General features: G+C 49.1%; 1 protein-coding gene and 1 long non-coding RNA gene across 4 annotated transcripts in view; one reads left to right on the top strand and one right to left on the bottom strand.

Annotated features, from left to right (window-relative positions):
* The window catches only part of LOC140384761 (SH3 and multiple ankyrin repeat domains protein 2-like), a 1,513,496-nt gene that overhangs the window by 1,483,236 nt on the left and 2,406 nt on the right, over positions 1–27,854 (bottom strand). The window lies entirely within an intron of this gene.
* LOC140384762 (uncharacterized) lies at positions 845–9,370 on the top strand. The gene is made up of 3 exons (XR_011933135.1): positions 845–965; positions 2,866–3,260; positions 8,366–9,370. It is a non-coding gene; the product is annotated as an uncharacterized lncRNA (long non-coding RNA).

Consider the following 27,854-nt stretch of genomic DNA (forward strand, 5'->3'; position numbering starts at 1 on the left):
CTGAGGGTCACCACACCTCAGGCGAGGGGCAAGGTTGAGAAGGCGGGGCCTTCATGAATAACATCAGCCGGTACGGGAGATTGAACCCACGCTGCTGCCCCGCTCTGCATCACCACCCAGCCCCCCAGCCCGGTACGGGGACTGAGCCCACGCTGCTGTCCTCGCTCTGCATCACCCCCCAGCCCGGTACGGGGACTGAGCCCACGCTGCTGCCTCGCTCTGCATCACCCCCCAGCCCGGTACGGGGACTGAGCCCACGCTGCTGCCTCGCTCTGCATCACCCCCCAGCCCCCCCAGCCCGGTACGGGGACTGAACCCACGCTGCTGCCTCGCTCTGCATCACCACCCGCCCCCCCCCCAGCCCGGTACGGGGACTGAACACACGCTGCTGCCTCGCTCTGCATCACCACCCAGCCCCCCAGCCCGGTACGGGGATTGAACCCACGCTGCTGCCTCGCTCTGCATCACCCCCAAGCCCGGTACGGGGACTGAACCCACGCTGCTGCCTCGCTCTGCATCACTAACCAGCTGTCTAGCCACCTGAGCTAAATAGCATCAAACAAATAGACAATGTTAGGATTGGCCAGAGGAAAGAGAGGTTGTACATGTAAACCTTTCACACGTTGTGACTGAAAGATAGCGCAGCAGTTCTTCACTTTAATTTTTCAGTTGTGAAATATTAACCTGTGGTCTCTCCCCACTGTCCTACTTCCAGCAGTCTCCATTTCAGTTCGGATTTTCAGCATTTGAGCACTTCGGCAATTCCCTTTCTGCGCGTGCTGTCCACAAGCAAGGCAGCAGGAATTATTCGATCAACGCAGAACATTCATTTTGAAATGATGCTAGGGGGATCGCCGTTCGCAGTCCTCCCAGTCAGCTAAAGGATTACTGCATGTTTTCCCCGTGTAACAGAGCCGCTGAATTAAGATGTGAAATTGTAATTTTGTTATGCCCACAGTGGAAACGTTAGTACCATTCCGAATTTCACATTACACATTCTCAAGGGGCAATTAAGACTGGGCAATAAATGTTGGCCGAGACAGTCTCGCCCACACCCCATCAACACATTTTTTTAACTCATTAATTTTCTTGGCAGTCGGGAGCCACTGTGGCCTCGTTGTTTTCAACAACTGAATCCAGAAGTACTGTGGGGGGGGGGTGGGGGGGTGGGGGTGGGGGGGGGGGGGGGTTAGGGATTTAGGGGGTTTTCTGGCAGTGCTGGGAAGAGGACCCCAAAGGGGGGCAGTAACTGTGCGAAAGGAGCTGATGGGATCTGATAGCGAAAGGTTAGGGGATGGTGGGGAATGGAATTGACAGATTGGATACTGGTTCGGGGAGCACTGATATGGGTGTGACTGAACATGGGAACTCAGAAGGGTTGCTGCAGAGAAATAGGAAAGGGAATGCAAGTGGTTGGGACGATTGAAACCTGGCCTAGGGTGTGAGAGCTGTTGGGGCTGCAGTATGGGTGCAGTAAACTTTCAACAATCCTCCATCATCCTCAGGTGTTCTTCAGACACCTGGATGGGATGTTCGCTCTCTCAAAACCCATTCAGTTCCAGAGCTAAATAGAGCCTATAGATTCCCAGATCTTGTGTTTTATTGAATGGAGAGACATATTGCAAAGCTTCATCAGGACAAATGCAAGAATTCAAACGCCACAAGGCTTGAACAGATTCCTTTTGTTTGCAGGGAATGGATCCCTATGAAGAAATTACCCAGGAGCCGAGAGTTCCCCGTTGTTTTCTTCATGGCAAGGTTTGACCAATCTGACTTGATTTGCCAATCAATCAGCACTCTTTCCTTCTGTAGTATAAGTTGTTGTGATGTTTGAAATTTGAAATTCTTGCATTTGTCCTGAGGAGTGTACGGTGAAAAGCTTCAGCAATACGTCTCTGTTTTTAGCAATATTCAAGTTCTGTATCGCTAAGTGACAAATGTGTATCGTTTATCTACAGCACATAGTCTACTTCCATCGAGTCAAGCCATCCAATTGCTACAAGTTTAAATTATGCGATTTGAAAATGATTGTGGCATTAAAAAGTCTTTGAATGCAAAATTTCTGCCCTGCACAGGAACAGAAATTAATAGTTCGGAAAACGAAAAGAGCGACATTCAAATCTGATATAAAGGCTGCTCCGTAAGAAGCCTTACAACACCAGGTTCAAGTCCGACAGGTTCATTTGGAATCACTAGCTTTCGGAGCGCAGCTCCTTCATCAGGTGAAGGAGCTGATGAAGGAGCTTAGGAAGGAGCTGTGCTCCGAAAACTAGTGATTCAATACAAACCTGTTAGACTTTAACCTGGTGATATGAGACTTCTTACTGTGCCCACCCCAGTCCAACGCCGGCATCTCCAAATCAAAGGCTACTCCAGCGGAGCAGACTAACCAAACGCTGACATGCCCATTTTAACCGGGTGAGCTGCACAGTGTGAAATCGAAAGGGAATTATAATTTCAGCAGAGGCTGGCACTGGGCCCCACCACTGCTTCCTTCTCGCTTCCAGTTCACCAGAGAATGCAAAGAATGTTGGAGTTTATGGTTGTCTCGGTTAGACTCCAGAACACTGGCAAAACATCCCAAAACCTCAATGATTAAGAGTTTTCTTAAGATGGTAAAAATTATCCCGGTGGATTTGCATCATTTCACTTTCCATCAACTAAATTAATTTCTTAGAGAGCCATGGAAAAACAATATTTACCCGGCAATACCAGTCGAAGTAATTTTGGGTGCGGAGGATAAGGGGCTGATTCTGTGTTAACTAAAAGCTGGTGTTATAATATATTCTGGCAGTGCCTTGCTCTTACAGGTGCCTAGCATATGGTGTGAATAAATAACTCACTCTTTTTCTCTCAAACCTGTAGTCGCTGAAACGAATCTGGCTTCTTTACGCTGGTCGAATTCTCGAGGTCACAATCCGGCTGTTATATCAGTTGGCACCACTTGGTTGGAAGTGACTAAAGATCACAAGAATGTAGCCAACTGTTTAAGAAGTAAATCATTAACGCACCAGAGAAGATAGCTGGGTGCAAACACTGAACAATTGAGCCAAAGTGAAGTCAATGCTGCATTTAGCGCACAGCAAAAGTATTTAGCAAAATCTTTCAAAATACAACACAAGTGAAACCCTTTGACAGGAAAGAAAAAGGCCAAGATGCCATTGGCTCTCAGCAACAAGTCATCAGAGTGTTGATTCCAATCCCATCGAGGCCACAAATTCCGGACTGGCACTCCAGGGGACATGAGAAGTCTTTGGCAGGTAGGATCAAGGATAACCCTAAAGCTTTCTGGAGATATGTCAGGAATAAAAGAATGACTAGGGTAAGAGTAGGGCCAGTCAAGGACAGTAGTGGGAAGTTGTGCTTGGAGTCCGTGGAGATAGAGGAGGTGCTAAATTAATATTTTTCATCAGTATTCACACAGGAAAAAGACAATGTTGTCGAGGAGAATACTGAGATTCAGGCTACTAGACTAGAAGGGCTTGAGGTTCATAAGGAGGAGGTGTTAGCAATTCTGGAAAGTGTGAAAATAGGTAAGTCCCCTGGGCCGGATGGGATTTATCCTAGGATTTTCTGGGAAGCTAGGGTGGAGATTGCTGAGCCTGTTGCTTTGATCTTTAAGTCATCTTTGTCAACAGGAATAGTGCCAGAAGACTGAAGGATAGCAAATGTTGTCCCCTTGTTCAAGAAGGGGAGTAGAGACAACCCCGGTAACTATAGACCAGTGAGCCTTACTTCTGTTGTGGGCAAAATCTTGGAAAGGTTTATAAGAGATAGGATGTATAATCATCTGGAAAGGAATAATTTGATTAGAGATAGTCAACACGGTTTTGTGAAGGGTAGGTTGTGCCTCATGAACCTTATTGAGTTCTTTGAGAAGGTGACCAAACAGGTGGATGAGGGGAAAGCAGTTGATGTGGTGTATATGGATTTCAGTAAAGCGTTTGATAAGGTTCACCGCGGTAGGCTACTGCAGATTTGCCCTTAGTGTTGGGTGGGGTTACTGGGTTATGGGGATAGGGTGGAGGTGTGGATCTTGGGTAGGGTGCTCTTTCCAAGAACCGGTGCAGACTTGATGGGCTGAATGGCCTCCTTCTGCACTGTAAATTCTATGAAATCTATGAAAATACGGAGGCATGGGATGCAGGGTGATTTAGCAGTTTGGATCAGAAATTGTCTAGCTGGAAGAAGACAAAGGGTGGTGGTTGATGGCAAGTGTTCAGACTGGAGTCCAGTTACTAGTGGTGTACCACAAGGATCTGTTTTGGGGCCACTGCTGTTTGTCATTTTTATAAATGACCTGGAGGAGGGCGTAGAAGGATGGGTGAGTAAATTTGCAGATTACGCTAAAGTCGGTGGAGTTGTGGACAGTGCGGAAGGATGTTACAAGTTACAGAGGGACATAGATAAGCTGCAGCACTGGGCTGAGAGGTGGCAAATGGAGTTTAATGCAGAAAAGTGTGAGGTGATTCATTTTGGAAGGAATAACAGGAAGACAGAGTACTGGGCTAATGGTAAGATTCTTGGCAGTGTGGATGAGCAGAGAGATCTCGATGTCCACGTACATAGATTCCTGAAAGTTGCCACCCAGGCTGAGAGGGTTGTTAAGAAGGCGTACGGTGCGTTAGCTTTTATTGGTAGAGGGATTGAGTTTCGGAGCCAAGAGGTCATGTTGCAGCTGTACAAAACTCTGGTGCGGCCGCATTTGGAGTATTGCGTGCAATTCTGGTCGCCGCATTATAGGAAGGATGTGGAAGCATTGGAAAGTGTGCAGAGGAGATTTACCAGAATGTTGCCTGGTATGGAGGGAAGATCTTATGAGGAAAGGCTGAGGGACTTGAGGCTGTTTTCGTTAGAGAGAAGGTTAAGAGGTGACTTAATTGAGACATACATGATGATCAGAGGATTGGATAGGGTGGACAGTGAGAGCCTTTTTCCTCGGATGGTGATGTCTAGCATGAGGGGACATAGCTTTAAATTGAGGGGAGATAGATATAGGACAGATGTCAGAGGTAGGTTCTTTACTCAGAGAGTAGTAAGGGCGTGGAATGCCCTGCCTGCAACAGTAGTGGACTCGCCAACACTAAGGGTATTCAAATGGTCATTGGATAGACATATGGACGATAAGGGAATAGTGTAGATGGGCTTTAGAGTGGTTTCACAGGTCGGCGCAACATCGAGGGCCGAAGGGCCTGTACTGCGCTGTCATGTTCTATGTTCTATCCCGTCCTTCAGATGAGACCTGGCCATTTTTAACAATTGCACAAGTTGCAACAACACATTTCAGGATTCAGAAAGGTTAACCTGTATCTCTGAGATGGTCGCAGAAGATCCCCTGGTACTATTCTGAAGAACAAGGCAATTCTCCCCAGTGTCATGGTCAATAGAAATCCCTGTACGAACAGCAGTGTGATAACGTGGAGCAGTGGCCAGTTTGTTGCCAACTAACATAAACTTTATTGGGAGCACATATTCAGATATTCACAAACCCGTCGCCATTTTATTATTATTATTATTATTTTCCTACCCATAGCGCTGCACACTGTCTGTGTGGAATCTGCACATTCTCCCCGTGTCTACGTGGGTTTCCTCCGGGTGCGCCTGTTTCCTTCCACAAGTCCCGAAAGACGTGCTGTTAAGTAATTTGGATATTCTTAAATCTCCCTCTGTGTACCCGAACAGGCGCCGCAATGTGACGACTAGGGGTTTTTCACAGTAACTTCATTACAGTGTTAATGTAAACCTCCTTGTGCCAATAATAAAGATTATTATAGGTGCCCCCCAGTTGATTGGCTGAAGGGGGGGGGTAACCACTCCCATTACCACAACCGGTAAATCACAAACTATTTGTGGGACCTTGCTGGGGTGTTGGAGTGTGGTGGGCAAGTAACTGTAAGGAGACACATCATAAACCGCTGTCAATCACTACTGACCATGAGGCGTTTGTGATGTGTTATCCCTTGAACGTCTGGACAGAACACAGCAGCAATCCAACAGATTAGATATGGCTCCACAGCCTCTTGGTTACAGGGGTGGAGGGTCACCTCAGCAAGCAGCAGCTGGAGAGTAATGACTCTGGGCTGGAAGATAGGAATCCCAAGGTTTCATTGCCCACAGGCACGGAGGGAGCTGTGACTAATGCCCCATTTGTGGATGGTGGCCAAGCAGGAGCCGTGGTCAGTCGTGATCCTGTTGAGGGTGGATCTCTCTCTCTTTGGAAGTTTGAACCAGGCAGCTGTTGGGTTGGGGTTGAGACCAGGTACATGGCCACCCTGTCCAATTATTCCCAATCATTTGTCCGGGTGGAATTTGCGTTGAATCCTGTGTGGGAGGGTTTTTCCAGATCGACGTTCGTGATGGGAGCCGTACCTTGGGTGGGCTGATAGATCGGGTGGGGGGGACGGGGGGACGAGGGGGGGGCGGATTTCAAACTTCCCTTCTTGTTTTGTGGGTTGTAGCAATTTCCGGATATAGGGAGGGGGTTTGCTGGATATGGGAAGGGGGTTTGCCGGATATGGGAAGGGGGTTTGCCGAATATGGGGAGGGGATTTGCCGGATATGGGGAGGGGGTTTGCCGGATATGGGGAGGGGGTTTGCCGGATATGGGGAGGGGATTTGCCGGATATGGGGAGGGGGTTTGCCGGATATGGGGAGGGGGTTTGCCGGATATGGGGAGGGGGTTTGCCGGATATGGGGAGGGGGTTTGCCGGATATGGGGAGGGGGTTTGCCGGATATGGGGAGGGGGTTTGCCGGATATGGGGAGGGGGTTTGCCAGATATGGGGAGGGGGGTTGCCGGATATGGGGAGGGGTGATGTTTGCCGGATATGGGGAGGGGGTTTGCCAGATATGGGGAGGGGGGTTGCCGGATATGGGGAGGGGGTGTGCCGGATATGGGGAGGGGTGATGTTTGCCGGATATGGGGAGGGGTGATGTTTGCCGGATATGGGAGGGGTGGTGTTTGCCGGATATGGGGAGGGGTGGTGTTTGCCGGATATGGGGAGGGGGGTTGCCGGATATGGGGAGGGGGTTTGCCGGATATGGGGAGGGGGTTTGCCGGATATGGGGAGGGGGGTTGCCGGATATGGGGTGGTGTTTGCCGGATATGGGGAGGAGTGGTGTTTGCCGGATATGGGGAGGGGTGAACCGAGGGACACGGAGCCGAGGGAGTGGAGTTGAACGAGGTGTTCCAGTAATGATTCACTTGGCAGCATTCAGCTGCGTAGCAACTGTGTGTGTGTTTGCTGCCATGCACAGGTTTATTTCATTCAGGGAATGTGAGCATTGGTGGGTAAGCCAGCAATTATTGCCCATCCCTAATTGCCCTCGAGAAGGTGATGTTGAGTCGTCTTCTTGAACCACGGCAGGAGTAGGTACATCCACAGTGCTGTTGGGAGGGGATCCAGGATGTTGCCCCAGCGACAGTGAAGGAACGGCGATATATTTCCAAGTCAGGGTGGTGAGTGACTTGGAGGGGAACCTCCAGGTGGTAGGGTTCCAGGTATCTGCTGCTCTTGTCCTTCCAGATGGTCGATGTTATGAGTTTGAAACATCGGGGACTTTTAAACTATGTGGGTTTGCGACATTGGCAAAGTCCGGTGGGCCGCCGCCATTATGTGCTGGGTATCAATTAATCGCCAAACGGCAGAACTGTCAGAAAATTGGAGGACAGGCCACAGAGTAAGGTGGAGAATGGGGTAGCTGTTGGTCAGGGACAAGCTCCCGTCAAGTGGGTGAAAAGTCTGCCAACAATGTGCAGCAGGGAATCAGGAAAATCGGGAGGGCAGTCAGCTTTCCAAGGGGGGGAAGTGAATACCTGCTGCGGTCACCATCCTTGACAGCCCAAGTCCTCCTGAGGTCCTCCCCACCATTACCGACTGTCTCAACTTCCTTATCCAGCAGCTGGGCTGATGCAAAGGCCAAATAACTCCTTTCTGGGCAACTGAGCACGCAGCTCCAAAGTTCAGCGGTGACTCCCTGGGGTAGCTCCTGTTGGTGGTGACTGAGTAGCAGGAGCTCCTCCTCCTGGAGGGAGCTGGCAGTGGAGGTCAGTCGCTGTGGGGTCATCCACATGACCTGTCGACAGAGCTGCAAAAAGCTGAATTACCTTCTCTCTGCAGCAAGTCGAAGTGAGCATCCTCAGTGTTAAAATGAGTGTGCCCTATGGGAGGTGTGCAGGTGTGTGTGTGTGGGGTGGAGGGGGTGAGGGACGACAATGGAGTGCGTGGGGGAGGGATGGCTATGTGTGTGGCAACAGTTCGAGACGACCATCCCTCTGTCGGACCTCAGTGTTGGACTGTCTCTGTCTGAGATGCAGCATTATTGGCAGTGTTGGGTATTACTCAGTCTGGTGTTCTCTTCAACAGGTGACTGACCCACCCGCCACCAGCCCCAAGGGCCTGGCATTGGCCTCTGAGGAACAGGAGGGGACCTTAGTGGGAGGGGGTACTGCCCACCCTCACTCTGCACCTTGAGCATCTCAGCCGTATTTACACAAATCAGTGGCACCAACAGGACCAGCTGTCGGACGTTGTGACAATGTCAGCCTCTGACCTTTGGGGGAACGTGGGAGACCAGGAAGATGCGGGGCCCGATGATGAGGCTCTGGAGTCAACTGTGAGGGAAGAGATGTTGGATGTCCAACAGGAGGTGTGTGAAGGTCTGGTGGAGATTGCAGAGGGTAGGCATTGGCAAGGACAGTGAGGGGGTCCATCCTGGCCACAAGTGCTGGGATGATTCTCATATCTGCATTGGGTGGCTTCCTCCATTCAGAGGGTGGTGATTCTCATGGAGAGCCACATTCAGGGGATGGTGAGTATATCGCACAGGCCTCTTGCCCTATCAGCCTGGCTCTATCGGCAATGGTGAACTTTAGTAAGTTGGGACCTCTCTGGATCAATGCATCAGTACCAATGCTGGGCTGCTGATTGTGATTTCCCTGAGCTCTCCTTTTGATCCTCAAAAGGATCCTGAGGCGTAGAAACTCAATGGAGCCATGACGTTCAGTGTCACAGGCTTCGGATGACCACCCCCACAGATGGAGCTTATTTCCCCTTAACGCATGTACCTCGCCGGAAATTTAGAGCTGTCAACAGGTTGTTGCTGGCCTCGGCAGTTTCCGTCTGCCAGGAGTGGACTATCCCCATGGTGATAACTCCATATACCTCCTTGCTGTCAGCCTGCCCTGTGAGGGCCCCTGTGTGGCTACAGTCCCTCGCCTAAATCACTGCCTTCCAAATGTACACAAAGGGAACACGGGCCAATGAGTTCATTTTTTTGTTTTGATAAATATGTTTTTCTTTTGTTGAAAATAAACTAGCAGACTGCTGGGAATTTGTTCAGTAACTAGCAGACTGCTGGGAACTTGTTCAGTAACTAGCAGACTGCTGGGAATTTGTTCAGTAACTAGCAGACTGCTGGGAACTTGTTCAGTAACTAGCAGACTGCGGGAACTTGTTCAGTAACTAGCAGACTGCTGGGAACTTGTTCAGTAACTAGCAGACTGCTGGGAATTTGTTCAGTAACTAGCAGACTGCTGGGAACTTGTTCAGTAACTAGCAGACTGCTGGGAACTTGTTCAGTAACTAGCAGATTGCGGGAACTTGTTCAGTAACTAGCAGACTGCTGGGAATTTGTTCAGTAACTAGCAGACTGCTGGGAACTTGTTCAGTAACTAGCAGACTGCTGGGAACTTGTTCAGTAACTAGCAGACTGCTGTGAATTTGTTCAGTAACTAGCAGACTGCTGGGAACTTGTTCAGTAACTAGCAGACTGCTGGGAACTTGTTCAGTAACTAGCAGACTGCTGGGAATTTGTTCAGTAACTAGCAGACTGCGGGAACTTGTTCAGTAACTAGCAGACTGCTGGGAATTTGTTCAGTAACTAGCAGACTGCTGGGAATTTGTTCAGTAACTAGCAGACTGCTGGGAACTTGTTCAGTAACTAGCAGACTGCTGGGAACTTGTTCAGTAACTAGCAGACTGCTGGGAATTTGTTCAGTAACTAGCAGACTGCTGGGAACTTGTTCAGTAACTAGCAGATTGCGGGAACTTGTTCAGTAACTAGCAGACTGCTGGGAACTTGTTCAGTAACTAGCAGACTGCTGGGAATTTGTTCAGTAACTAGCAGACTGCTGTGAATTTGTTCAGTAACTAGCAGACTGCTGGGAACTTGTTCAGTAACTAGCAGACTGCTGGGAACTTGTTCAGTAACCAGCAGACTGCTGGGAACTTGTTCAGTAACTAGCAGACTGCTGGGAACTTGTTCAGTAACTAGCAGACTGCTGTGAATTTGTTCAGTAACTAGCAGACTGCTGGGAATTTGTTCAGTAACTAGCAGACTGCTGGGAATTTGTTCAGTAACTAGCAGACTGCTGGGAACTTGTTCAGTAACTAGCAGATTGCGGGAACTTGTTCAGTAACTAGCAGACTGCTGGGAACTTGTTCAGTAACTAGCAGACTGCTGGGAATTTGTTCAGTAACTAGCAGACTGCTGTGAACTTGTTCAGTAACTAGCAGACTGCTGTGAATTTGTTCAGTAACTAGCAGACTGCTGGGAACTTGTTCAGTAACTAGCAGACTGCTGGGAACTTGTTCAGTAACCAGCAGACTGCTGGGAACTTGTTCAGTAACTAGCAGACTGCTGTGAATTTGTTCAGTAACTAGCAGACTGCTGGGAATTTGTTCAGTAACTAGCAGACTGCTGGGAATTTGTTCAATAACTAGCAGACTGCTGGGAACTTGTTCAGTAACTAGCAGACTGCTGGGAACTTGTTCAGTAACTAGCAGACTGCTGGGAATTTGTTCAGTAACTAGCAGACTGCTGGGAATTTGTTCAGTAACTAGCAGACTGCTGGGAACTTGTTCAGTAACTAGCAGACTGCTGGGAATTTGTTCAGTAACTAGCAGACTGCTGGGAACTTGTTCAATAACTAGCAGACTGCTGGGAACTTGTTCAGTAACTTTACTCCATGGTTCCGAACAAAAAAAGGTTACGAACTATCAGCCAGGATTCTGGGATCTGATTTGTCCAGTATTCCCACCAGCTGGGATGGTAACACTGTCTTCTCCCTGGGGTGTACTGCCCCTGCTGGAGCACTGCAGGGCGAGGGGAGCTTGTAAAATAAAATAGGTTGCCAACCCGTCACCTTCCTACCCACCCCTGACCTTTTCCCCATGTTATGGGGGGGCGGGGAAAGATGTCAAGCTGCCCACCTGCCCTTAGTCCTTTTGAGGCACTGAAGTGGACAATTAATTTAAGAGGCTTATTCCACCTTTGCCACAATTTTTTAGTCTGTGGGGGGAAGGTGAAGAAATGGAGACCTGCCCAGTAGCTTTCGCCATGGGACAGAAATCTCACTTGGATCCAATTAATGCTGCCGCCATTGTGAGGAAACGAGATTTCACATTGCGAGGTGCCAGCCGACTTTTATGTTGGGAGGGATGGGCAATCCAGGCCCCACAGTAAAATCCACCCCCATACCCTTATATGGCTCCTCTGTACTGCTGAGCTGATGTCCTTTCCCCCCCCAGCATGAAGCCCTTGTAACCAGCGGAAGATTGCTGTCACTGAAGCAGTTCATTGACTCAAATACACTTGGAGTTAATTTTACAGGGACTGTACCAGCCCTCAGTTGTGAATTCATGTTTGTTCCTAGTTGGAACAAGGTCACTCTGAGAGTTCGATCACTGGATGTAATGATGATGTTATCAGCAGAATGGGCGGGCTAACAATGAGTCTATTCCAGCAGCCTGTGAGAAAACACCTTTCCAATAAAGCTCTTGTATCTTTGTACCTTCTTGGTCTGCAAGTCTATCCTTTAAAAATACCTCAAAGAAACTGGCGGCGAAGAAGTCGGAACCACGCTGGCAGATGCCCAGAGAAAAATTATAAGCAATCGTCGATCTGTTTGCAGACATCCGGAAATGATTAATAAGTTAAAACTTTGCTCCATCAAAGCTGGCAACGGAGAGGTGCAGAACAATAGCAGCGATCATCGGAGAAACAGAAATATAAACACAAACAGCAAGTAAAGTAACAAATACCCTGCAACAATTATTTGAGAGCAGGGGGGGTTTTGCAACATCACTTGTAAAACTCGGAAAGCAACAGGCTGAGCTCAGGGTTAGCTTGTTTGAGACAAAAGAAGCAGGGCGGTGCGAAAAGCTTTGTGGCACATTTGTGCCAATGGAAGTTTAACTATAGTAAGATGCCAGGGAGGGTTGAGCACCATGGGACCATGTGATATGATATCGGGTGGCACAGTGGTTAGCACTGCTGCCTCACAGCACCAAGGACCCGGGTTCAATTCCGACCTCAGGTCACTGTCTGTGCGGAGTCTGCACGTTCTCCCCGTGTCTGCGTGGGTTTCCTCCGGGTGCTCCGGTTTCCTCCCACAGTCCAAAGATGGGCAGGTCAGGAGGATTGGCCATGATAAATTGGCCTTAGTGTCCAAAAGGTTAGGTGGGGTAACTGGGTTACGGGGAAAGGGTGGAGGTATGGGCTTAGGTGGAGTGCTCTTTCAGGGGCCGGTGTAGACTCATTGGGCCGAATGGCCTCCTTGTGCACTATAAATTCTATAACTTCTCACCTAAACCTTTGGTCGTCGTTGAGAGGTTCAGGTCCCAGAACGTATCCAATTGGATCAGAATCAATCACACAGCTCATAGCTACTTTGAAGCAATGAGCCGAATACTGTGAATATGGAGATGTCTTGAATGACACCATTAGAGACAGACTAGTGTGTGGGTTAAGAAGCGGAGCTATTCAGAAAAAACTGTTAACAGAAAGCAACGTAAAACTAAAGAAGGTTTTAGAAATTGCAACCTCTACTGAATTAGCTACTCAGGAAGCCCAGCAATTAAGTTTGAGCATTTTGGGGAGGCAGTGACATTGTGGTATTGTCGCTGGACTAGTAAACCAGAGACCCGGGTAAATCCCACCACTGCAGATGGTGAAATTTAAATTCAATAAAAATCTAGAATGAAAAGTCTAATAATGACCATGAAACTAATTCAGGATGCCCACATCCCAGGAATGAATAAAATAAATGTATAAAATGTCTGCTGAGATCTGAATGCAGACACAGGTTCCACATTACCACTGTTGTGAAAAAAAGAGTTTGATCACAAGATGTACTGATGACATCATTAGCAGCTTGGGCGGGCTGACAATCAGTCTATTCTCGCAGCCTGTGAGAAAACATCTTTCCAATAAAGCTCTCGTCTGTTTGTCCTTCATGGTCTGTAAACCTACCCTTTCAAAATGCCGGAAAGAAACTGGGCTGAGGTGAATCTCTCTAGTCAGAGTCCGGAACAGGCCCAACCAAAAGCTGAAATAAACAGAATGTGACAGCTGCTGAAAAGGCTCTAAAAGCAGCTGTGGTCAAGGCTCAGACTGGCAATGCTGGGACCAAGATGTCAAAGGCTCAGCATTACTGCAACAAGTGTGGTTGAGGAACGAGGGACAAAGGGTGAATGAAGAGCTTACCCAAGATGCATATGAATGCTTTGACAAAAAGGAAGGTCAAAAGTACACTGAAAAATCAGGTGAGGATGTCCGGAATACATAAAGTCTTAAAGTCAATCTGCGTCGATAACAGGAAAGTTGTAGGGTAGACAGAAGGACAGACATTATATCTGATGGAACTGTATCATTGTTTACAGGACAGAGAGAGGTTATTATTAACCTTTGTGTGAATGGAAGGGTTGAACCATTTGAAGTAAGACGTTCTGATCTTAATGACCGCGCACTGCACTGTACTGTATGGGAAAGCAACTCAATCTGCCAACCAGCACCTGCTCATTCAGCGTTAACTGCCTTTAGTCAAATTGAAGAAATGCAGGTACCAAAGATATAATTATCCAGCCAGTTCACAGGAGAATTCTACTGTTACTTTCCCTGGCCCGAGCTAGATATTGGACAGTCAGTCGCTCCCGTCAAAGTGAATTGCTCAGATGACTTAATGACTGACACCTACTGAACCCCAGAGACTATCTATGGCGGATCCAAATTTATCCAATTGAACCACACAACTTTCAATCTCAAAGCCCCCACAGTAAAACTGGTGAGGGTTCATGAGAGATACGTCCATGAATCCAGACTGCAGGAGTGAAGTGTTTGACTCCAGACACTGCTGGGCTTGTATGTGCTCAAAGGCCTCCTCCACATCAAAGATATTCCACGATCACTCGCGTGGGAGATGGTGGTACCTTTCCAAGTGTTGCACTCGTCTGAATGATTCAAAATGTGGAAATAATAGACACATGGCTCATTGTTGCTCTTGTACTAGTTAGTACTAAAATCTGTATCATTATATAGTTCAGTCAAACTTCCACTGAACTGGGTCCTCTACTTCCTGGTGCTCATTAATAAGGAAGGGAGGGCGCATGAGGTATTTGCGATGCACATCATCACAACTTTGTATTACAAAGACATTTTGCAAAGTGATACGCCAATGTTACCGACACACTGAACTCTTCCTGTTCACCCATCTCGGCCCATACCATTTTCATCCCTGTCCTCCCCTTCTCCTCGCTCACCATGCATATTCCACCTTTATCGCCTCACATATTAATACTCAAAGCCATGCACTGCCCTTCCTCCCCTTGCACACAGACACCAGGCATATCACTGTGCACAAATGTGGGAACATAGGCCCAGTAATCACATCACCTGAAGTAATGATCGGGAGGTATCAGATCAAATCTCACCAGCCCACCCGATACCCAAATAGACGACTTCTTTCACGTGAAACACACACTCCACGTGGCGCAGGCAGACCCCACACTCTGAAAAATATTCCAACACCACCTCAAGCTTCTGCAAATGTTCTTGGCCCATGGTCCCTGCGACTAGCACATTATCTAAATAAACAGCAACGCGTGGTAACCCAAGGGGTGATGTGCACAGGCCGAATGATGCGCAAACTCTCCCAGCAGCGAAGCTCGGTCTTGACTTTCTCCAGTAAAGTGTTAGGAACCGAGGAGGGGGCGGGGCACGAAAATATCCGGGCTGGGCCTCCAGGTCAACATGGATCTTGGCCATGGCCCCTTTAATGGTACCCAAACCAGGCTGCAAAACCTCTGGGAATTCCCCCGCGCTCCACACAGTCCGGCAGATCCCACTTGGCGGATATGTTGCCCATCCAATTGCAGCTGGTGTGGCCAATCACAGCCCAACAGGCGACGGACACATCCTTGCAGAACAATGAGGAGAAGGTGAACAGATTAGCACCGCAGTGAGGGTGCACCCCCAGAGCGGAAATGACAATCACGAGGAGCACAAGTTCAAGGTGAGCGGGGAAAGGTTCAGTGGAGATGTGCGGGGAAGGTTTTTACACAGTGGGTGGTGGTGGCCTGGAATGCACGGCCCAGTGAGGTGGTTGAGGCAGATACGTTAGCGACCTTTAAGACTTATCTGGGTAGACACATGAACTGACGGGGTATAGAAGGATACAGGCGGTTGGTCTGGATAGGACACGTGACTGGCGAAGGCTTGGAGGGCCGAAGGGCCTGTTCCTGTACTGTATTGTTCTTTGTTGATATTCAGTCTTTCCCCACTACAAGGAGCCAAATGAGCCCCGTGTCAGCCAAAGTCAAAGTGTTCACACCCCGTTTAATAAGTAGGCCCCGATCGCGGGCCAGGCCACCATGGAGGCCCTCCCAGGGTCGGATCCCCCCCTCACCCCTCTAGGACGGACCCACAGACAGAACTTCCAGGTCCTGCCGGGTGGGACCTGAGTAACCCACGCCGGCGGGACTCGGCCGGTCGAGGCCTGGAGAATCGCCGGGGGGCCGCTTTCAATGACCACCGACCGGTGCGGTGGCGATCCCGCGGGCGCCCAAGAATCGGCGGGGGAGAATCGGCGAGCCGGTGCGGGGTCGGAGAATCCTGGCCACTGTACTTCTTATCAGACTGTGACTTTAGCTTGAGATTTGCATTCAGGCTTCTTTCTTTCTGCGGAGACACTGCGCAGGATTCTCGGTTCCCCGGCGCCGAAATCGTAATCGCCGATCAGGTGGAGAATCGATTCCGACACCGGAATCAGGGTCGGCGCCGGTTTGACGGCGGTTTGTGATTCCCTGCCCCCTCCAAAGTGGCATCATTGTGACGCGCGCCGGGCTCAGTCCCATTGCCATCGGCACCTCAGCGGCCAGCCCACATGCAATGTTCCACCTCGATGGGCAGAGTTCCCAACGGCGCAGGACACGTGTGGCCTGAGCCGGCGTTCTGGCTGCGGACTGTGTCCAGCGGCAGCAAACTCGGCCGGGATTCATGCCGCTGGCCGGGAGGGCATCTGCCAGGGCTGGTGGAGACTGGTGGGGGGCGGCCAGGGGGTGGCAGGAGGTGGGCTGTGGGGTCGCAGTTTGCGGGTTAGGTTACGCGCATGACCGGCGCCAGGTTGTACGTCGCGACCTTCGCAGGCTGTCAGCTGTCCGCATGCACGGCCCGGGACCTGGCCATTCTCCGGCCGTTTTACACACGATCCGTGGGAGTTCCGTGCAGCGTTGGTGCTGGTCCCTCACCAGTACCGGAATCGGTGAGGGGTTCGCAACGGTTTTTATGATGTGAACCTCCAGCGGATTCTCCGGTCACGCCGCAGGAACAGGGAATCCCGCCTTATCAGACTGGGCCTTTAGCTCGAGGTTGGCATTGAAGCTTATATTATATCTTTCTGGAGAGATACCTTGCTTTCAGCTCATGGTTTGACTTCAGGCCTCTGCACTGTGAAGAGAACGACACCAGACTAGCTGGAGAGAGAGAGTCAGCCCCAGCCCAATAACCTTCTGATGATCCAGGCGGCAGAATCAAAAGTGAAACCAAACTGGAACCTCGTGACTCTGAAACATTCCACGGGAATCAGATCCAATCACTACCCGTTACTGAGCAGAACACAGCCTTCTGGGCCAAATCACTTACCATCAGCTAAATCAACCAAACCGAGTCATCACTGACACTGGCCAGTCTGTAATCATCATTCTAAAACAGCACAGCCTATAGAATCTTCAGTTTGAATTAAAGGCGTAGGCCACAGCTTCCTTCTGCGTGAATATAAGATACAGGCTGCCTTAAAGACACAAGTCCATAAATCATCCATGGGCCAAAAATGTAACGGCAAAAACAAAAGGAAGGGAAAATAAGTGAATAAACCGGGAACAAAGAGGAAGGACCCTGCCACCGCACCTTGCACAAGTCATCTTGATCAGATGCCTTTCATGGTGTGACATTGTTCCAAAAGACGACAAATCCATTACATTTCCACGAAGAAGTTCATTTCTTCACCTTGATTCCGAGACAGATATTTATCAAGCTCCAGTTTAAAAGATGCTGACTGGCACCCTATTGATCACTTTTATTGAGACTCAGTGGTTTGGATTATTGATTCGATAGTCACCGTGCTCTCAGTTCATGTGAATTATATGTTTTCATGATGCTGTTCATTTCAAAATGTCCTCTCTCAATCTTCATTTCTCCATTTAAAATATAAACTCAGTTCCTTCACAACCTGGAGGCTCGTTAATGTAATTTATATAAATGACGAATAATACGGGGTCCAGCACGGATCCCTGTGGTACGCCACTGGTCACTGGCGTCCAGTCACTAAAGCAGCCGTCTGGCATCACCCTCTGTCTGCTACAGCTAAGCCAATTATGAATCCACCTTATCAAATTTCCCAGTATCCCATGTGCATTTGCCTTCTTAATAAGTCTCCCATCTGGGACCTTGTTAAAGGCTTTGCCGAAGTCCATGTAAACTGCATCTACTGCACTACCCTCATCTATACACTTGATTACATGCTCAAAAAATTCAAATTTGTTAGGCATGACCTCTCTCTGACAAAGCCATGCTGACTATTCCTGATCAAACCTTGCCTCTCCAAGTGGGGATAGATTCTCTCCTTCAGAATCTTCTCCAGCAGTTTCCCCACCACTGATGTGAGACCCCCTGGTCTGTAGTTCCCTGGCTTATCCCTACAACCTTTCTTAAATAGTGGGACCACATTATCTGTTCTCCAGTCCTCTGGCACCTCCTGCGTGGCCAGAGAAGAATTAAACATTTGGATTCGGGCCCCTGCAATCTCCTCTTTGAACACCCCCTACTCCCCACCAGTAACTTGTTCCAATCTATCTTGGCCAGATCCTGCCTGACAGTCTGCTCTCCCCCAATCCAAGACCTTTTCCTGCAATTTGTCTATTTCTTTGTCCATAAATAGCACCATGTTGTGGCCGCTGTCACTAAAATGCTCCCCCACCATCACATCAACCACCTGTATGAAAGAGGAAGGAATAGAGGGTAACGATGGCAGATTTAGAAGGGAGGCGACAAGTGAAGCATAAATACCCTCATGGATGGTTGGCTGAATGGTCCATTCCTGATCCACTGTAATCTCATATAATTGATACCCAGGAGATTTACATTCAGTAGCAAGCCTCTGACATGGGAATGAAACAGCCTTCTCATTTTTAAAAATCCTTGAAATCGCTGCAGTTCTTACCTCCCACTGTGTAGCCAACCCCTCGGACAAGTTGGGGTGCTGAGACAGTGGGGAGTCCGCACTCACCAAACTGCCTTGCTGCAGGCCAGGTTGCCGTTAAGTGCAGCTTTGACAGCCTTAATTAGCTCCCCACCACAGACTTGTAGTTTGCTGGCTTCTATCCCAGCCCAGGTGCATCGGTCCTTAAAATGCCAGGAGCAAGTGCAGAAAATAATCAAAAAGGCGAATGGAATGCTGGCCTTTCTATCTGGAGGATTGGAGTATAAAGACCCAGGGGTGAAACTGCAGCTTTACAAACCCTGGTTAGCCCCACTCGGAGTCACTGGGAGCAGTTCTGGGCACCACACCTTAGGATGGATATCTTGGCCTTGGAGGGAGAGTAATGTAGGTTTACAAAAATGATACCTGGAAATACAGGGGTTGAGTTACGATGAGAGATTACGCAAATTAGACCTGTTTTCACCAGAATTTAGAAGGTTAAGGGGTGATCTGATTGGAGTATTGAAGGTATTAACAGAAAAAGACAGTGAGATAAAGATAAACTATTTCCACTCGTTGAAGATTCTAAAGCTAGAGGGCACAGTCTAAAAATTAGGACCAATCCGTTCAGGAGAGATGTTAGGAGGAACTTCTTCACTCAAAGGGTAGTAGAACATAGAACATACAGGGCAGATGGAGGTCAGTCGGCCCATCGAGTCTGCACCGACGCACTTAAGCCCTCACTTCCACCCTATCTCCGTAACCCCTCCAAAACTTTTTGGTCACTAAGGGCAATTTATCATGGCCAATCCACCTGACCTGCACATCTTTGGACTGTGGGAGGAAACCGGAGCACCCGGAGGAAACCCACGCAGACATGGGGAGAACGTGCAGACTCCGCACAGACAGTGACCCAGCAGGGAATCGAACCTGGGACCCTGGCGCTGTGAAGCGACTGTGCTACCGTGCTGCCCTTTAAGGTTTGAAACTCTCTCCCACAAACAGCAGTTGAAGCAAGAACAGTTATTAATTTTAAATCTGAGATAGATAAACCTTTGTTAAGTAAAGATATTAAGGGAGATGGGCCAAAGATTCATGGAGTTAGCTCACAGATCAGCAATGATCTCATTGATCGGCCCGTGGGGCTGAATGGCCTACTCCTGTTCCAATGTCCCTTATGTTCCACTGAGGGAAAAGTGGCCAGAGGCAGGAATCCAATCATCAAATGTCCTGACGCATGTTTTTCTAAGTTTCCTGGTCAACCTGTCTCCAAGGGGCTGGGAAAATTCCTCCAGCCAACTCTGAATTTACCCAACTAAACTTCAGCATCAGTTCACAGTGGAACCAACACTTACAGATGTTAAAATCCACCCTCAGATTGTCAGCTGAGAAGATACATATTCTGGCTGCTCAGAACAAATAGAAAGACTTAAAAAATGAATCGAAATACTGTGAGAAGTTAGACGGTACTGAAGCTAGAGTTCCCAACCCTCCAGGATTGGCCTGAAGTCTCCGGCAGAAGATCAATGTCCAGGGCATTGCTGTGTGTGACCCTGCTGTTATCATCTATGGGTGCTTAATGGACAGGCATCCTTAGATCAAGCAGGAGAAAGGACGAATTCAAAAAATTGCAGCATAGTACACTGGACTAGCTTTGAGCAACAGAACTCAGACTCTGTGGCACCACAGAGATGGGGTGAGACTCGGTTCAATTGGCTCACTGGTGGACAATTAATTGTCCAAAAGGCTGTATTCTGCCCAGTAACAGGTGGTGATTGGATCCTACTCAAGTGGAATGATTCTCAGAGACACAAAGAGCTGGGTTGAGACCTGGGCACACACAGAAAGGGACCTGCTCTCGCTCCCTCATGTTTTCTCCACAAATGCTGTGAGCTGCTGTATTTCTGAAACTGCAGGGTCCTGAAAAAAAGCAAGATGGCGCCAGAGTGTAGTGACTCTCTGCGATCTCTCACACAGATCCTCTTCCTGCATCTCTTATAACCGCACCAACCTTTTCAAATCTAATTCTAATACTAATACTATCTCTAAACTTTCTCTTTTCTGTTCCCTTGACTGAGCAGTACTACACTCCTGTATGCTTCACCCAATACCTGTGTCTATGTGTATTTATGGATGTCCTATTTCTTTTCACGTACTGAATGATCTGTCTGCACTGTACGCAGAACAATACTTTTCACTGTACCTCGGTGCACATGACAATAAAACAAATCCAAATCAGAATGGATCCACAATGAAAACCATTACAAACTGGGAAGCAGAAATCTTCATCTGAAAGTCTGGTTTGAAACAACCATCTGAAACAGGCAGCACTGTTGGATAGCACAATTGCTTCACAGCTCCAGGGTCCCAGGTTCGATTCCCCGCTGGGTCACTGTCTGTGCGGAGTCTGCACGTTCTCCCCGTGTGTGCGTGGGTTTCCTCCGGGTGCTCCGGTTTCCTCCCACAGTCCAAAGATGTGCAGGTTTGGTGGATTGGCCATGCTAAATTGTCCTTAGTGTCCAAAATTGTCCTTAGTGTTGGGTGGGGTTACTGGGTTATGGGGATGGGGTGGAGGTGTGGACCTTGGGTAGGGTGCTCTTTCCAAGAGCCGGTGCAGACTCGATGGGCTGAATGGCCTCCTTCTGCACTGTAAATTCTATGATAATCTATGAAACAAAGACTCTTGGGAAGGATTCTCCGATCCTGGGGCTAAGTGTTGATGCCGTCATAAACGCCGGAGCGTTTTACGCCGGCGTCACCAGGCTCCTAGGATCAGCATGGCACTGGAGAGTCTCGCGCCAATACCGGCATCAGAACGGGCGCCGTGGGTCCGCACATGGGTTGCCTTCTCCGCGCCGGCCCTGACGCAACACGGAGAGCTACAAGGGCTTGGCACGGAGAAACATTGGCCGCCACCAGGATAAGCCCACCGCCGATCGGTAGGACCCGATCGCGGGCCAGGCCACCGTGGAGGCCCCTCCCCCCCCGGGTCAGACCCTACCTCCCCCCCACCAGGCTGCCCCCCCCCCCCCCCCCGCAACATGTGCGCCGAGGTCCCGCTGGGTAGGACCATACGAGAACGGCGCCGGTGGGCCTCGGCCTAACTCGGCGGCACTTGGCCAATCACGCACGGAGAATCACCTAACCTGCGCGGGGGCTGCGAGGCAGAGGGGACCATTTAAAAGGTCACTGTCTGTGGTGAGGTGAGTACAGATTAACTTGCTCACCTTGCAGGTCAGCTGTTGAGCTCGGGAGTGAGAGCTGGGACCTTAGAATCAGCGCGGGAATTTTGAAAAAGCGCGGGGGCTGCGAGGCAGAGGGGACCATTTAAAAGGTCGCTGTCTGTGGTGAGGTGAGTACAGATTAACAACTTACTTACCTTGCAGGCCAAGTCGATTTCAGCAGGAGCGGAGCAGGCTAGTCCATTTCAGCGGGGGCAGTGCGGAAGTGATTTCTGGGAGGTAAGTTTCTCCTTTAAATTTTTTTTAAAATTCTAGTGTTTAAGGCGGGAACAGGAAGTCGACCCGCGGACTTCTGGGAAGACCCTCACCAATAAATTCTGGTGGAGAGGAAACCCGAGACACTACACGTGTAGTGTCTCCCACCCGCCCTCCTCCTCTAACCTAATAATAAAACCCTTTGGTGTGAGGTAAGTACCATATTTTATTATTGTTATTAATAATTTTTTTTTTATATAAAAATTTAATTTAGTTGTCAGCCAGATCTTGGTAGAAAGTTAGAGGAATGGCAGGGAAGGGAGTGCAATGTTCCTCCTGCAGGATGTTTGAGGTGAGGGATGCCGTTAGTGTCCCTGCTGATTTTACCTGCAAGAAGTGCTGCCATCTCCAGCTCCTCCAAGACCGAGTTAGGGAACTGGAGCTGGAGTTGGAAGAACTTCGGATCATTCGGGAGGCAGAGGGGGTCATAGATAGCAGCTTCAGGGAATTAGTTACCAAAGATTGGAGATAGATGGGTAACTGTAAGAGGGACGGGGAAAAAACAGTCAGTGCAGGGATCCCCTGCGGTCGTTCCCCTGAGAAACAAGTATACCGCTTTGGATACTTGTGGGGGGGATGACTTACCAGGGGTAAGCCATGGGGTACGGGCCTCTGGCACAGAGTCTGTCCCTGTTGCTCAGAAGGGAAGGGGGGAGAGGAGCAGAGGATTAGTAATTGGGGACTCTATAGTCAGGGGCACAGATAGGATATTTTGTGGGAGCGTGAGAGACTCACGTTTGGTATGTTGCCTCCCAGGTGCAAGGGTACGTGATGTCTCGGATCGTGTTTTCCGGGTCCTTAAGGGGGAGGGGGAGCAGCCCCAAGTCGTGGTCCACATTGGCACTAACGACATAGGTAGGAAAGGGGATAAGGATGTCAGGCAGGCTTTCAGGGAGCTAGGATGGAAGCTCAGAACTAGAACAAACAGAGTTGTTATCTCTGGGTTGTTGCCCGTGCCACGTGATAGTGAGATGAGGAATAGGGAGAGAGAGCAATTAAACACGTGGCTACAAGGATGGTGCAGGCGGGAGGGATTCAGATTTCTGGATAACTGGGGCTCTTTCTGGGGAAGGTGGGACCTCTACAGACAGGATGGTCTACATCTGAACCTGTGGGGCACAAATATCCTGGGGGGGAGATTTGTTAGTGCTCTTTGGGGGGGTTTAAACTAATGCAGCAGGGGCATGGGAACCTGGATTGTAGTTTTAGGGTAAGGGAGAATGAGAGTATAGAGGTCAGGAGCTCAGATTTGACGTCGCAGGAGGGGGCCAGTGTTCAGGTAGGTGGTTTGAAGTGTGTCTACTTCAATGCCAGGAGTATACGAAATAAGGTAGGGGAACTGGCAGCATGGGTTGGTACCTGGGACTTCGATGTTGTGGCCATTTCGGAGACATGGATAGAGCAGGGACAGGAATGGATGTTGCAGGTTCCGGGGTTTAGGTGTTTTAGTAAGCTCAGAGAAGGAGGCAAAAGAGGGGGAGGTGTGGCGCTGCTAGTCAAGAGCAGTATTACGGTGGCGGAGAGGATGCTAGATGGGGACTCATCTTCCGAGGTAGTATGGGCTGAGGTTAGAAACATGAAAGGAGAGGTCACACTGTTGGGAGTCTTCTATAGGCCTCCAAATAGTCCTAGGGATGTAGAGGAAAGGATGGCGAGGATGATCCTGGATAAGAGCGAAAGTAACAGGGTAGTTATTATGGGAGACTTTAACTTTCCAAATATTGACTGGAAAAGATATAGTTCGAGTGCATTAGATGGGTCGTTTTTTGTATAGTGTGTGCAGGAGGGTTTCCTGACACAGTTTGTTGACAGGCCAACAAGAGGCGAGGCCACATTGGATTTGGTTTTGGGTAATGAACCAGGCCAGGTGTTGGATTTGGAGGTAGGTGAGCACTTTGGGGACAGTGACCACAATTCGGTGACGTTTACGTTAAGGATGGAAAGGGATAAGTATACACCGCAGGGCAAGAGTTATAGCTGGGGGAAGGGCAATTATGATGCCATTAGACGTGACTTGGGGGGGATAAGGTGGAGAAGTAGGCTGCAAGTGTTGGACACACTGGATAAGTGGAGCTTGTTCAAGGATCAGCTACTGCGTGTTCTTGATAAGTATGTACCGGTCAGGCAGGGAGGAAGGTGCCGAGCGAGGGAACCATGGTTTACCAAAGAAGTGGAATCTCTTGTTAAGAGGAAGAAGGAGGCCTATGTGAAGATGAGGTGTGAAGTTTCAGTTGGGGCGATGGATAGTTACAAGGTAGCGAGGAAGGATCTAAAGAGAGAGCTAAGACGAGCAAGGAGGGGACATGAGAAGTATTTGGCAGGAAGGATCAAGGAAAACCCAAAAGCTTTCTATAGGTATGTCAGGAATAAGCGAATGACTAGGGAAAGAGTAGGACCAGTCAAGGACAGGGATGGGAAGTTGTGTGTAGAGTCTGAAGAGATAGGCGAGATACTAAATGAATATTTTTCGTCAGTATTCACTCAGGAAAAAGATAATGTTGTGGAGGAGAATGCTGAGCTCCAGGTAAATAGATTAGATGGCATTGAGGTACGTAGGGAAGAGGTGTTGGCAATTCTGGACAGGCTGAAAATAGATAAGTCCCCGGGACCTGATGGGATTTATCCTAGGATTCTCTGGGAGGCCAGGGAAGAGATTGCTGGACCATTGGCTTTGATTTTTATGTCATCATTGGATACAGGAATAGTGCCAGAGGACTGGAGGATAGCAAATGTGGTCCCTTTGTTCAAAAAGGGGAGCAGAGACAACCCCGGCAACTATAGACCGGTGAGCCTCACGTCTGTAGTGGGTAAAGTCTTGGAGGGGATTATAAGAGACAAGATTTATAATCATCTAGATAGAAATAATATGATCAGGGATAGTCAGCATGGCTTTGTGAAGGGTAGGTCATGCCTCACAAACCTTATCGCGTTCTTTGAGAAGGTGACTGAACAGGTAGACGAGGGTAGAGCAGTTGATGTGGTGTATATGGATTTCAGCAAAGCGTTTGATAAGGTTCCCCACGGTAGGCTATTGCAGAAAATACGGAGGCTGGGGATTGAGGGTGATTTAGAGATGTGGATCAGAAATTGGCTAGCTGAAAGAAGACAGAGGGTGGTGGTTGATGGGAAATGTTCAGAATGGAGTTCTGTCACAAGTGGAGTACCACAAGGATCTGTTCTGGGGCCGTTGCTGTTTGTCATTTTTATCAATGACCTAGAGGAAGGCGCAGAAGGGTGGGTGAGTAAATTTGCAGACGATACTAAAGTCGGTGGTGTTGTCGATAGTGTGGAAGGAAGTAGCAGGTTACAGAGGGATATAGATAAGCTGCAGTGCTGGGCTGAGAGGTGGCAAATGGAATTTAATGTGGAGAAGTGTGAGGTGATTCACTTTGGAAGGAAAAACAGGAATGTGGAATATTTGGCTAATGGAAAAGTTCTTGAAAGTGTGGATGAGCAGAGGGATCTAGGTGTCCATGTACATAGATCCCTGAAAGTTGCCACCCAGGTTGATAGGGTGGTGAAGAAGGCCTATGGAGTGTTGGCCTTTATTGGTAGAGGGATTGAGTTCCGGAGTCGGGAGGTCATGTTGCAGCTGTACAAAACTCTGGTACGGCCGCATTTGGAGTATTGCGTACAGTTCCGGTCACCGCATTATAGGAAGGACGTGGAGGCTTTGGAGCGGGTGCAGAGGAGATTTACCAGGATGTTGCCTGGTATGGAGGGAAAATCTTATGAGGAAAGGCTGATGGACTTGAGGTTGTTTTCGTTAGAGAGAAGAAGGTTAAGAGGAGACTTAATAGAGGCATACAAAATGATCAGTGGGTTAGATAGGGTGGACAGTGAGAGCCTTCTCCCGCGGATGGAAATGGCTAGCATGAGGGGATATAACTTTAAACTGAGGGGTAATAGATATAGGACAGAGGTCAGAGGTAGGTTCCTTACGCAAAGAGTAGTGAGGCCGTGGAATGCCCTACCTGCTACAGTAGTGAACTCGCCAACATTGAGGGCATTTAAAAGTTTATTGGATAAACATATGGATGATAATGGCATAGTGTAGGTTGGATGGCTTTTGTTTCGGTGCAACATCGTGGGCCGAAGGGCCTGTACTGCGCTGTATTGTTCTCTATGTTCTATGAACCGTGGGGGCCGCTCGACCGGCGCCGTGCTGACCGTGCTGGCACCAATGGCGCCAATTCTCTGGTGACCGGAGAATCAGCGGACCAGCGTCGGGGCGACGTCGCATGAATCCCGCCCCCCCCCACCCCCCGGCGATTCGCCGACCCAGCGCAGGGTCGGAGAATCCGCCCCTTAGCTTTTACTTTTACTTCTCGGTTTTTTACAACCATCTCCTCACCTCTGTGTTCATCTGACTCGTGGGTGTGTGTGTGGGTGGGTGAGTGTGTGTGTGAGTGTGGGTGGGTGTGTCATTGTGTGTGTGAGTGTGTGTGTGTGTCTGTGTGTGCGCGTGTGTGTGAGTGTGTGTGTGTCTGCGTCTGTGTGTGTGGGTGTGTGTGAGTGTGTGTGTGGGTGTCTGTGTGTGTGTGAATCTGTGTGTGTGTGGGTGTGTGAGTGTGTGTGTGAGGGTGTGTGTTTGAATGTGGGTGTGGGTGTGGATGTGTGTGTGTGGGTGGGTATGTGGGTGTGTGTGGGTGGGTGTGTGTGTGTGTGTGTGTGTGTGTGTGGGTGTGGGTGTGGGTGTATGTGTGTGTGTGTGTGGGTGTGGGGGTATGTGTGTGTGGGTGTGGGGGTATGTGTGTGGGGGGGGGTGTTTGTGTGTACGGGTGTGTGGGTGTGTTTGTCTGTGTGTGGGTGCATGGATGTGTGGGTGTGTGTGTCTGTGTGTGGATGTGAGTGTGTGGGTGTGGGTGTGTGTGGGTGGGTGTGCCATTGTGTGTGTGTGTGGTATGTGTGGGTGGGTGGGTGGTGTGTGTGTATGTGTGTATGTGAGTGGGTGTGTGTGTGTCTGCGTGTACGCGTGTGTGTGATTGTGTGTGTGTGCGTGTGTGTGTGTGTGTTTGTGTGAATGTGTGTGTGTGGGTGTGTGTGTGTGAGTGTGTGTGTGGGTGTCTGTGGGTGTGTGTGTGTGTGTGTGAATCTGGGTGTGTGTGAGTGTGTGTGTGAGGGTGTGTGTTTGAATGTGGGTGTGGGTGTGGATGTGTGTGTGTGGGTGGGTGTGTGGGTGTGGGTGTGTCTGTGTGAGTGTGTGTGTGTGCAGAGAGTGTCAGTGTGTGTGTGTCAGTGTGTGTCAGTGTGTATGTCAGTGTGTCAGTCTGTGTGTGTGTCTGTGTGTGTGTGTGTCTGTGTGTGTGTGTGTCAGTGTGTGTGCAGAGTGGGGGGCAAGTTAAAGTGAGGGATTAGGAATTAGGTGATATTTAACCTGTTGTATTTGTTGCATATTTCACAATAGTTCTTGTCATAAATAAACAGTAATTGTGCTTAAATTTACAAACCGGGTGACTGTAATTATTGAGCAGCCAAGGGCCAACGACGTTGGGTATTTTTATAAGAATTATTGGTTAATTCACTTGTGTTGTGACTCGGGGCCCAGTGGGGCTGGAGTTGACCGTGCGCTCACCCAGGGGATCCTAACAGTTCTGACAAACCTGACAGCAGAAAAGGAGTCTACTTCTGTTGAATAGAATATACTCTTTTAAATAGAACAAAATATCAATCAATTAAACAAAAATGACAGAGGAGCCAGCCCCTGATGGGGCTGCATAACTAAAACAATGGTCAAAGGAAATGTATCCAATTAAATCAAAATGTGGTTCCCAGGGTGATGACCCACTGCAGCCCTCACACTGCACCCTGGTTAGAATGCTTGAAGAGAATATATGCTTCCTCCAACAATATCTGTACCACGTAAGCCACCACACACTCCTT

Source organism: Scyliorhinus torazame, chromosome 10 (assembly GCF_047496885.1).
Source record: "Scyliorhinus torazame isolate Kashiwa2021f chromosome 10, sScyTor2.1, whole genome shotgun sequence".
Classification (NCBI taxonomy): Eukaryota; Metazoa; Chordata; class Chondrichthyes; order Carcharhiniformes; family Scyliorhinidae; genus Scyliorhinus; species Scyliorhinus torazame.